This window comes from Nycticebus coucang, chromosome 9 (assembly GCF_027406575.1).
Source record: "Nycticebus coucang isolate mNycCou1 chromosome 9, mNycCou1.pri, whole genome shotgun sequence".
NCBI classification, from domain to species: domain Eukaryota; kingdom Metazoa; phylum Chordata; class Mammalia; order Primates; family Lorisidae; genus Nycticebus; species Nycticebus coucang.
In genome coordinates, this window is record NC_069788.1 from 24268749 (window position 1) to 24276933 (window position 8185).

Consider the following 8185-nt stretch of genomic DNA (forward strand, 5'->3'; position numbering starts at 1 on the left):
TTTGAGATAGGGTCTTGCTTTGTCACCCAGGCTGGAGTGCAGTGGTGTGATCCTATTTCACTACAGGATTCTAGGGCTCACGCCGTCTCTGGCTATAGCCTCCCAAGTAGCTAGGATTACAGGAGCATGTCACCAAGCCCAGCTAACTTTTTAAATTTTTTGCAGATATGGTATCTTGATATGTTGTCCACTTTGGTCTTGAACTTCTGGCCTCATGTGATCTTCCTGCCTGGTTTAGTTTAATTTACCTGTAAAATCTCTTTCAGATATTGTAACAAAACGTTATCTTAAAAGCTCTGTGGAAAGTTTATTTTGCCCCAAATAACACATTTGAAATAAGGAATGTAACTTTAATGATAACCCACTAGTAATTCCTGGGTTATGCCTTCCAAGGTAGGTTTTCACAGAAAAATAGTGAATCAAAAGATTCCAAAATTCCCAAATTGATATTTTAAGCAAAAATGACAATTAGAAGTAGGTGACTAAAGGATCATTCTGAGTAAGGAAAGAACTGAGAACAGTAACTGTTTTTCCAGCCTGTCCCCAGTGCAGTTGCCATTTTGAAATAATATTTAAAAATCTAATTTGGAGAGCATCTATAGCTCTTTTTGACATTCAAAGTAAAATGATGACATAGATCATTTTGACAAAAGGTAAAAAGAGTTCTGTGACATGTGACCTTGAATGAATTTAATAACTTTCTGAATCTTTTTTTTTTTTTATTCTATAAAACAAAGGTTTGAGTTACGGTATTTTTCAACCCTAGCTATACATTAGAATCATCTTGGGAGCTTTAAAAAAAAATGCCCTCACTTGGGCTCTACCCAGAGGTTCTGGTGTAATTGGTTTGCCCTCCAGGCAGAAGAAATAGCTCATAGAAAGTCCTTGAGGCTGAGGGCGTAGCCCATGGAAGTGAAAGTCATTCCATAGTGCTGGGTTTTACAAAGCTGGATGAAGTGGGCTGCAAAAGATAAGGTTAGAGACGCTAGGGGTGGGAAAAGGAGGCGATTATCAAGGACTCTTGCTGGTATTTAAGAAGGAATTAGCTCGAAGAGATTTGCATTTTAGATTGGTCACTTGGCTATACAGGAGTCCTCCCTTATCTCAAGAGATAGGCGGGTTCAAACCCAGCCCAGGCCAAAAACCACAAAAAAAAAAAGAGATAGTTTTAAGACCTTTAGCAGTTGCCTGAAACTTGAGATAGTACTGAATCCTGTATATACGACTTTGTTCTTCAAAGTACAGGATTGTCCCCGGAATTCAAATGCCCCAGAACTCAATCCAAAGGAAAAATTCCAGCAAATTTTGCCTGAAATCCGAAAACCCAGCACGTTTTTCGTGCGCTTGGGCCATCCTTACCGTTTGTCATTTAGTTCCTTGTTAGAAGCTGTAGTGAAAGCACCTCATATGATTTTTGCTGCTAATTTTATGCTCTTGTGCTTGCTTTTTAAAATATAATAACAACTAAGTGTGTTTGCCATGGGTCCTAAAAAGTGTAGTGAGGAAAATAAGAGGAAGAGGAAAGCTGTTAGAGCTACAGATGAAGTTAAGAAAGATCTTAATCACTAAGCATAAAAGCGGTACACGTGTGGCTGATCTCACTACTACATTGCAGACACCTAAATCAACTGTTCGTATGATTTTGAAAAATAAAGAAGCTATCAAAGCAGCTGATGTGGCAAAAGGGTTTATGATGCTGAACTCTAGGAGATCGAAAAGTATAGAAGAGATGGAAAAACTCCTCTTCCTTTGGATTAATGAAAACCAGCTGGCTGGTGAGGTGATTTTCTGAGATGATAATTTGTGAGAAAGCCAAGGTCCTCCAGGATGATTTAGTGGAAGGTGCACCTGATACTAGAGCGCAAAGAGAGGAGTTTAAAAGGCAGGAGGCAGTGGTTTGAGAACTTCAAGAAAAGGACTGGGATCCATAGTGTTCTTCAACACGGAGAGGCTGCCAGTTCTAACTCAGAAGCAACAGAAGGTTTGTGAAGGAGTTTGAGGACTTTGCGAACAGGGAGGGTATGTTTCTAAGCAAGTGTTCAACTGTGATGAAGCAGAGTTTTCTATGTTTAGGTTTTTATATTTTAAATTTTATTAATTTACATTTTTATTCAAATATTATCATTTGTTAATATTTTACCTTAAAATCTAATGTATTGACTGTTAAAGTCATTTTGAAACTTCGAGTTTGTGGGACCCAGGAATGGATTAACCCAGTTTCTATTATTTTAAAGGGGAAAAACTGTCTTGAAACTCAAACCCTTTGGGACTCGAACGGGGCTCTGGAATGGATTAAGTTCGGATTCCAAGGTATCACTGTACATATCTCTGATAAAATGCAATGTATAAATTAGGCATAGTAAGATATTAACAATACAGTAGATCAATTATAACAATATCCTATAATAAAAGTATATTACTTTAGTATCTCCCCCCTCCTTCTCTCTTCACCTCTCTCTCAAAATATCTTATTGTATGTAAAATTTTCCAAACAAGGTTGGTGGCAGGTTGATTCCAAACCTTAAGAATCAAAACCATATGAAAAGTCGGGGAGCCCTGGTGATGAAACTGGGCAAAGTTGGAAGTGGAGAAGCTGATTGAATGTCAACAGAGGGGATAATGATGAAAATAATAGAGGGGATAGAAAATAAGGCCATCAAATTATTAGGTGTATGAAAATCATGGACACTTCAAGAATGTACCCACAGCCTTCTCTGTGGCTCTGGGAAGGTGAAGGCTTACTGTTAAATAGTGTGAAATCAATGGATGAACCCAAGGCTTTGCACCTGGTTGCTCAACATTGGATAAAGCTTGTTTGCAGGGCTCAGGGCTGCATCTTTGCGGGGTCTCTATGGAAAAGAGTTGGTGGGGTAGGAGTGCTGAGGCCTGAAATGTGAATGGGAAAGTGTTCATTCAGGCTGCAGCGGGGGCAAAACATGCTGTTATGTTCTCTGATTCTCCCTCTACAGTGACCAGACATCCTCACTCTCAAATCTTAGTCACACAGGCCTTTTACTGGGTGTAACAGTAAAATGAATCCATTTTTCTTTCTCTCTGATGCTTAAGGATTCAAGAGAATATTACCTTCTTTGTGGCTGTGGTCCTTTGGTTAAAGTGTGGTGGCATTTGTCAGCGGCACAGGTGTAAGGATGTGCAGGATAGGCTGTCCCTTTAGGACGTGGACACTACATTAAAGTGGGTTATATTTGATGAGGTGAAAAGTCTACGTGATGTGGGTGTTATTTTGGCTGGAAATGCATAGTTAAGCAAATTAGCTGCTTAAAATACAAGAATACACTACAGCCTCCCCAGATTAAATGCAGTGGGCCTAAATTCTAAGGAGGAAACACTAAAACCTTTAAACCAGAAATGGTAAATAGAAGTTTCTGGAGCCAAATCCCAGCAAAATGTTAGTGGTTTCTTGGAGAAACACAGCATTTAATTTAGCTGTGATTTTCCTTGCCTTAAGGATAAAGTGGTGAATGAAAGGGGTTGGGGAGTAGAAGAGAAAATGAGGATGGGGGGGGTGCGTTGGACTTGGGAAAAATCAGTTTCAAGTAGATTTTCTTCTATCTGTGACATCTCCCAGGGATTTTTGAGCAACAAAACTTGAATTTGTGACTTTAACAATACTTCTATTAATTTTGGAATTAGCTGCATAAAGCATGTAAATATTGTGCATTTTCTATATTAAAGAAATTCAGAGACAGGTTTTTTTTCTTTATGAGATAGTCTCTCTTTGTCACCCTTGGTAGAGTGCTGTGGTGTCACAGTTCACAGCAAGCTCAAACTCTTGGGCTCAAGTGATTCTCTTGCCTCACCCTCCCAAGTAGCTGGGACTGCAGGGGCTCGCTACAATGCCCAGCTATTTTTTTTTTTTGCGGTTTTTGGCCAGGGCTGGGTTTGAACCCGCCACCTCTGGCATATAGGACCGACGCGCTACCCCTTTGAGCCACAGGCGCCGTCCTAACACCCAGCTACTTTTTAGAGATGGAGTCTTGCTCAGGCTGGTCACAAATCTGTGAGCTCAGGGTGATCCACTCACCTCGGCCTCCTAAGTGCTGGGATTGTAGGTGTGAGCCAGATGCAGCTTTTTCACAGTTACATAATTAGGGGAATAACAAGCATTCAAATCTAAGTCCTCCTATATCTAAAAGCTGGACCATCTTCCACCAGATTGTCCTTCCCTATGAGAACTAAACATTTAGTGACATAGACCTTTTTGTTTCTTTGTTTAATCTTAAAGAATTTCCCCTACTTATCCTCATGGCGAATTTAGTGATTAAAAAAACCTTGCAACTCTGAGCTAACCTTAAGCATTATTAAAAAGGGAAGGGGATTGGGCTCCAGTGTCCAACTCACATGGGAGTCTTATGTGGTGACCCTGACAATACAGTAAAACAGAAATATTCCCAGATCCAGAGATTAAAATACATACATAACTTACCCTAAATGGCAAGTCAAGAAGTGATAGAAACCAAAGAATTCAGAGGTATTAAATGTAATTTCAGAAATATTGTCTATTTTCTCAGGATTCATTAAACTTTTGTATTTGAAAGAACTCAATGAACAATTGAGTTTTACGTGAGGACTGCCCTGTGCTTTGAAAAGATGATTGTTCCCTTCACAATGAGGGATAAAAGGGAAAGGGGGAAGTTTGGTAGGAATCAGCTCACTACTAGAGCACATCTTCAAGGTGAACTTGGAGAGGATTAATTAGGAAAGGAATGAGGAAGAACATAAGTAATCATGATTGGGGCTTGGATGGTTTTGCCATAGGGAGTAGGTTTTTGTGACAGCAGTGAACTTAACAACAACAAACCTCCTTATGCTCACACAAGGAAGGACTGAAATACAAGTAGAGTTCACATTCCCCCATGTTTTATGTCTATAATTATACAATGGGTCTAGCTATAAAAACAAAAATTGGGGGGATAGAAGAGTAAGGAGCAGGGTATAACTAAGATCACAGATCTTATGAGTTAAGACTGTTTCTAGATGCCAAGTGTTAAGGCTAATTCACATTTTGTTTCTGCAAACAAGTAATATGGAAGAAAAAGTCTGGTTAAAAGATTGTGCTTGTTGTGGGTCAAGGGAACACATGTTAAGAACCAAACGAAAATCTTCTGAATTTATTTTCTTTACAATTTTAGAAACATCTGAAATTATTTCTAAGGTAGTTGCCCAGGGTAAGTTGTTATTATCCTTTTGATAATATGTTTAATTGCATTTAAGACAACCTACTTGTCCTTTCAGCGTCTCTAATTTAAGTGGCAGCAGCTATTCCAGATTGGATTTACCTGACCAGCTCTTCACACCTGTGGAGTGGGGCAGACAGCTGGCTCTGATTAGTTTTAGGTCACATCCTACAGTGATTCTGTTCATTTTAAGGCAAACAATAGTAGTTAATTTCGGAGGCTTCAGATTCCTGCTCATTGATTAGTCATATCTAAGAGGGAGGTACAGAAGGCGGCAAATCTCCGTTCTGATTGATTTAGAGCTGGGAGGTGGGACGTACCAGGGAAGAGGCTGGGGTGGGCCACGGGAGTGAGGTACTGAGCTTAGCCAGTCCAGCCCCAGTGCCTCTGATCTCAGATTCTGGTTGCTGTGCGTGGAGTTCCAGGTTCCCAACGGAGGGGTCTGTGTCCTTGGGATGAGATTTGGGGTAGTATTAGATGGGGTCTCCAGGGGGCTTTGGGGAACTTCCTGGATTCTCTTGAGAGGAGAGGTCTCAGCTATTAGAACTCGATCCCTGGGGTGATATTTGGGATGATCTCTGAAGGCTGTAGGCTTGAGCTTCTGAGGCTGACCTTTGAGGGTATCTGAGATGCCATAGATATTGGGTCCAGAGAGCCTGAGATTTTGAAGGCTGACATTTGGAGACAGGTTGGGGTTGTCACAGGACTGCCTTGAGTCTTTCTCACTGTCATTTCTGGGCTACTTTCCCTGGATCTCTACTGGATTGAGTCACAGGGTCTGAAGGGCAAAAGTAATTCTCCGAGCCACCATGTGCCTCCTTCCTAGGGCTGCAAGAACTCGGGTGCAAGAACTCGGGAGGCCCGATTAACATGGTCCACCTACTGGTTTTGTCAGGTACCTGGGGCATGGAAATGTGGTCATGAGTACCCTGAGGTCATGAGTACCAGTGGTGGGGACAGAAGTGGGAGGGGGAAATGGAGGTATCCTTACAGGCTTGTGACCCCCTTACCCCACAGGCTTCCTGCTTTCCTGAGGCCTTCCCTGACGTACCTTTGGCCTAGTGCAAAACTCTTCCCTTTCTACTTTCACACGTCGATGGGCTGTGTCTTCGTCAACCTCTGCATCTTGGCTTCACAGCATGCCTGGGCTCAGCTCACATTCTGGAAGGCCAGCTAGGTATGCAGGCTTGGGGCCATTACTCTCTGGACAATTGTTCTCAGGACCCCAAATGTAGGACCTCCAATAGTTATACCTTTCTGAGAGAAAGTAAAGTCCCCATTCTTCCTGTTGGATACAAAGCTGGGCTCTGGATACCTTTGAGCAGTGCACAACCTGCACAACTGTCCCCACCAGCCCAGTCTATCCCCCCGAGTCCATCTGTTGGCTTCTTTTCCTTCTCCTTCCCCTGGCTGGGGCTGCCATGGAGCTGTGGTGACTCAGTTGGCCTGGGGCACTGACCCCAGCTCAGTTTTTTCAAAACCAGCCTGACTTGGAATTTTCAGTTTCCTACCACCCCATCTACACATTTCCCAGCCACAAGGTAAGGCACCATCTCTGTATCTCAGATTTCTCTACCCTGCCTGCCTCCTGCCCTCATTGTGTTCCTCAGATACGGACAGGTGAGGCCCAGCAGGTGTTTCAAGGGTAGTTTTACAGAGACAGGAGAGGATTAGGAATAACTGGAACTTGACAGATTTTTTATTTCCTTTCTCTGAGGGCCCAATGTCAGTTTCTGTGGTCTGGGCTGGGCCACAGAGGAAAGAGACCCTGCTCTGTGGATTCCCAACCTGCATATCCGAGGAGAGGGGAGTTTGGGGGGGGGGGGATAGAGGAGATGAAGATGGAACCTTTCCTTAGGAACTGCCAGTTTCAGGGTACAAGAGCTGGGGCTCTGCTTTGGGGACCTCAGTCTGAGCTCTGGGAAAGAGGGGGAGGCTGGCTTTGTCCAGTACCGTCCTACATCGAACTCTAGGCTGGGAGGATGTACAAGGGCCCTCCCTAGGGCCCCTGCTGTGTCCCAGACATGGCTCACTTTGTCATCCTGCCATCCCTGCCAGCTCTGTCTGCTGTTCCTGAGCTTGCACTGGCCACTATCAACGCGGCTGGCTGGAGCCCCGCACCACAGCTGCTATGTGGGCCCTGCAGACTGTGGAGAAGGAGCGGGGCCTGGGCAGGGAGATGGCAGGTGGCCACCAGGGCCCTGACCCCTATCGCCGGCTACGGGAGAAGGACCCCAAATACAATGCCCTCTGCTAAAATTTCTTCCGCTATCATGGCACGTCCTCCCTTTGCAATCGGGGTTGTCTCCTTAGCAATGGGCTCTGTCTCGCCAGTCCTGCCCTGAGCCTTAGGAACCTCTAGTATGGACCCTGAATGTCAATAAATTTTTCTTTTGGAAAAAAAAATTTTGGAGGCATAAGCTTACGTAAGAACTGGTCATGGTCTCCAATAATACCCAGAAAGTAAAACAGGTGAATGCTGCTGTCTGTCCCCAGGAAATGTTAATGGCCCCCTGCAGGTTCAAGAGTCCTGGAAACCTACAGGAAAAACATGTATACTCTTGTTGAGCTCTCTCAAGGAGGACAATTGTGTAAGGAAGCTAAAACAGACACATTAACAACAGATAAAATAGACTCAGTGATTTTTGAAAACATTCTTTCTTTGGTCTTCACAGCTCCCTAGGAATAGTGAGTTTCATGCTACTGGACAGTGACGAATCCAGAATTCAAACCCAGCCCTGCCAGGCTCCAAAGCTTCTGTTTTCAGACTCACTGTCACTAAAATGTGCTTGCCCCATAGTCCACATGGCATTACAATGTTTAGGAGGCGACTGGAAGCTAATTAATCATTCCATGGCTGTGTTTGTCTGGCAGAGGTTTTCAATGCCTGTTCTTTTTTTCTAATTCATTCATGAGTCAAAAAGGAGGCCTAGCTCTTTTTTTTTTCCTCTTCTTTGGCATGTCCTTTGCAGTTTTCATTCAGAGTG

General features: G+C 43.2%; 1 pseudogene; it reads left to right on the forward strand.

Annotated features, from left to right (window-relative positions):
* Positions 1-1540: 1540 nt before the first annotated feature.
* LOC128594646 (transmembrane protein 205-like) lies at positions 1541-7560 on the forward strand (annotated as a pseudogene).
* Positions 7561-8185: the final 625 nt, after the last annotated feature.